General features: G+C 42.5%; 1 pseudogene; it reads left to right on the forward strand.

Moving 5' to 3' along the window:
- Nucleotides 1-587: 587 nt before the first annotated feature.
- LOC126189273 (5S ribosomal RNA) lies at nt 588-705 on the forward strand (annotated as a pseudogene).
- The last annotated feature ends 3,697 nt before the right edge of the window (nt 706-4,402 follow it).

Consider the following 4,402-nt stretch of genomic DNA (forward strand, 5'->3'; position numbering starts at 1 on the left):
AGACTGGTAGGACGATGATGTTACTCCCAAGTGAAACAGGCAATGAAGAATTGAAGAATCATGGAGATGCAAGTGTGTTTATTGAAGAATCATGGAGATGCAAGTGTGTTTATTGAAGAATCATGGAGATTCATGTGTGTTTATTGAATAATCATGGAGATGCATGTGTGTTTATTGAAGAATCATGGAGATGCAAGTGTGTTTATTGAAGAATCATGGAGATGCAAGTGTGTTTATTGAAGAATCATGGAGATGCAAGTGTGTTTATTGAAGAATCATGGAGATGCAAGTGTGTTTAAGGAACCTACAAAGCCGGCCGAGGTGGCCGAGCGGTTCTAGGCGCTACAGTCTCGAACCGCGCGACCACTATGCTCGCAGGTTCGAATCCTGCCTCGGGCATGGATGTGTGTGCTGTCCTTGTTAGTTAGGTTTAAGTAGTTCTAAGTTCTAGGGGACTGACGATCTTAGCAGTTAAGTCCCATAGTGCTCGGAGCCATCTGAATTTGAACCTACAAAAGAGTTCTAGTGAAAGAGAATTGAGAAATAGGCAGCAACTGAAGAAACCAGACCACCTTATTGAAATTATGGGCAACGGCCTTGCCGCAGTGGATACACCGGTTCCCGTGAGATCACCGAAGTTAAGCACTGTCGGGCGTGACCGGCACTTGGATGGGTCACCATCCAGGCCGCCATGCACTGTTGCCATTTTTCGGGGTGCACTCAGCCTCGTGATGCCAATTGAGGAGCTACTCGACCGAATAGTAGCGGCTCCGGTCAAAGAAAACCATCATAACGACTGGGAGAGCGTTGTGCTGACCACACGCCCCTCCTATCCACATCTTCAACTGAGGATGACACGGCGGTCGGATGGTCCCGATGGGCCAGTTGTGGCTTGAAGATGGAGTGTTTTTTTTTATTGAAATTATGCTGGCTGAAATAAATGTGCCAAAGAATTACACAGAGGCTATTAATTCTGTAGACCATGAACATTGGAGAAGAGCAATGGAGGAAGAAATGACTTCTTTGAAAGAAAATGCTACGTGGATTTTGGAACCGCTGCCACCAGACCGTAAGCCCATTAAAAACCGTTAGGTTTATAGAATTAGGCGAAAGGCTGATGGTAAAACTGATCGCTATAAAGCAAGACTAGTGGTACTTAAATTTTGTCAACAAATAGGTATTGACTATAATGAAACGTTGAGTTCTGTTGCTAGATACGATCCAATTAGAGCAATTTCGAGGGTTACTGCTAGTGAGCAACTTCAGCTGGCACAATTCGATGTAAAATCTTCTTTTTAGAATGGCTTCTTAATAGAAGAGATACATATGGAGCAGCCTGAGGGATTTAGTGATGGAACTGATCGGGTATACAAACTTCATAAAAGTGTATATCGACTGAAACAATCTCCAAGGTGCTGGACCCAACGGTTCAAGGTCTTCCTAATAGATCTTGGGCTTGTGGAAAGTGAGGCAGATCCTTGTTTGTTCTATCGAAAAAACTGCAATGACTAGTTGATGGTAATTCTGTATGTCGATGATGGATTAATATCAGCAAGTAAGAAGGATGTTGAAGTTTTCCTAAAGGAAATTCAAGATGAGTTTAACATTACCGTTGAGCCAGTAGGTTATTTCTTAAATATTAATATTGTATGTGATGATAATGGATCAATAGAGATTAATCAAGAAAGATATTCTAAAGATATTCTTCGATGGTTTAACATGACAGAGGCTAATCCTTTGTTAACTCCAATTGAGCAATATCTGCAGCCAAATGAGTTAACCAATGATAAACCAACTAATGCTACATATCGAGAAGCAGTTGGCTGTCTTATGTATTTCACTGTTGGTACAAGGCCCGATATACCATTTGCAGTGAGCTATGTGTCAAAATTTTTAGAGAGTCCTCGAGAAAATCATTGGTCTGTGATAAAATGAATCCTAAAGTATATAAAAGGTTGAGTGTTATTAGGTATAAAATATGATGCTAGCCATGCAAACTGAAGACTCGAGATGTATACTGATGCTGATTATGCCAGTAATCCAGCGACCCGACGCTCAGTTAGTGGAGTGGTTGCAAGATTTTCTGGAGGAGCAGTTACCTGGGCTAGTAGGCGGCAACATTGCATATCACTGTCAACAACAGAGTCGCAGTATGTGGCTGCCAGTGAAGGGGCAAGAGAAGGAATATGGCTGTCTAGGCTCTATGAAGAAATTTCACCACCGGAGAGTGTTCCCGTTCTTCTTGTTGATAATGCAAGTGCTATTAAACTCGCCAAAAATCCCGAATTTCACAAGAGGTCAAAGCGTATTGATGTTCGCATGCACTATTTTCGAGGAAAGATTCAAGAAGGCCAGCTAGCCATTGAGCATGTACCAGGCAATCAGCAAGCTGCAGATATTCTCACCAAAACATTGCCACATGTCTAGCTTAAATATTTAAGATCATTAATTGGAATGTGTTAAATACTGCATTTAATAAGATAAGCATTTAGGGGAGGTGTTGAAGTGAAATGTTTATATTAATCTCTCTGCTATGTACTATATCTATGTCTTTGGTTGGTGTCGTAAAATAAAATACATCTGTCTTGTCATAGTAACTACGTCGTGTGTATGCTTTATGTTGCGCCCTTTAGTTTTTTCTTGAAGTTTCTGCAAAAATACCAACATTACAACGCGTAGCCTGCATTTGGGTTCGAAATAAAATTTTTGCGGGGACAGCAAGCTCACATCACCAACTGATCTACGGTGTAATTAGAGAGAGAATTAAACCGCATGTTTACCCTCTCAAAAGTATCCAAAACTAGATAGTTGAAAGTATAGCATCCATCTCAACCCTTTTCGAAAGGACTGTCCGTCATTCACTTTGAAGACGTTGAGTGCGTCTCCAGCTCAGATGACACCATCCTTAGTCTCAATAAGTTCGCTCTTCCTACTTCACTAGGAGTGCAGCGCCAAGTTGTTGTAATGTGTAGAGTCAGACCAGTACAATAAATGAACGTACTCTTTCCAGTTGAAGTCAGTAAACAGCGGTTAGTGCATTTTAGACATCAATCAACTCACACAAACCCACAGTATCATTATCCATGTAATTGACTTTCGTTGAGGAGCACTCCTTAGCCATCGAATTCATCTTACCTGAATGCCGGATTTGCAATTTACGAGGGGTTTACTGCCCTGATTGGGAGCTAATATCTGCGGAATGGTAGTTAGGCCACTGGAATGGGAATATAGTGCACGTTTCGTTCGGTGTCTGTACCAAGTAGTGCCGGACACTTGTGTTTTACAACACTAATTTGAAAGGGTCTTACGGAAGCGCTGATTGAGAATACCTGCAGTCTGTTCTCGAATCTGACTGGCTGGAAGACCTAAATGTCAAATAATTTCCTAGAACAGAAGAGAATCGGGACACTTAGAGTAAGTGCGGACGTACAATAGCTTTTTCGGACGTTATAGACTTGTAAACGATATTAGCATTGCTTGTGTATAATGCGTATTTGTTGGGGTGTAAAGTTCCTGTGGTCTGTGTTTCGAGATGTGCAAAATTAAGTGATATGGGTGGGAACTATGCCTGGTTGTGAGGGATGTATAGATTTGCTGTGGGAATTCGCGACTTCGGCGCACGTCTAGCCGTAAGGGCATAAAATATTTTGCGTGGAAAAAACGTTACGTGGGAAATTGGTATTTCCAGGGCTACAGTGGTCATGAAGGGGTATCTCTGATACTTCGCTCATTGTCGAATGTGATATAGGCACACTGGTTTCATACCTATTATTTGAGACGAGTCTCGCCCCCCTCTTCCCCCCCCCCCCAATCTCTCTCTCTCTCTCTCTCTCTCTCTCTCTCTCTCTCTCTCTCTCTCTCTCTGTGTCATCAGCCCGAGGCCTAATGTTCAGCTATATCGATTGTGATGCGTTACTTGCATCGAGATGGTGAAACACCGGTGGAAGAGATATTTGCTGGTTCTCTAGACATGGGGAACACGCAAGATTATTAGTATTAAAACCTTAGGCGATTTTGTAAAGAGAAAAAACTACGAGTGGAACTACCAGTTTCCTCTATTTCTTCGAAGTTTCACGTAAAAATATCTTCGCAGACGAGATAGTTCCTAGTTACTCACACCTACAGCCTGTGGACACGACATTACTTTATAAACAATTCAGTAAGATGAACGACTTCGCCCGCATCTCGTGGTCGTGCGGTAGCGTTCTCGCTTCCCACGCCCGGGTTCCCGGGTTCGATTCCCGGCGGGGTCAGGGATTTTATCTGCCTCGTGATGGCTGGGTGTTGTGTGATGTCCTTAGGTTAGTTAGGTTTAAGTAGTTCTAAGTTCTAGGGGACTGATGACCATAGATGTTAAGTCCCATAGTGCTCAGAGCCATTTGAACGACTTTATCAGGACCTT

Source organism: Schistocerca cancellata, chromosome 5, assembly GCF_023864275.1.
Source record: "Schistocerca cancellata isolate TAMUIC-IGC-003103 chromosome 5, iqSchCanc2.1, whole genome shotgun sequence".
Lineage (NCBI taxonomy): Eukaryota > Metazoa > Arthropoda > Insecta > Orthoptera > Acrididae > Schistocerca > Schistocerca cancellata.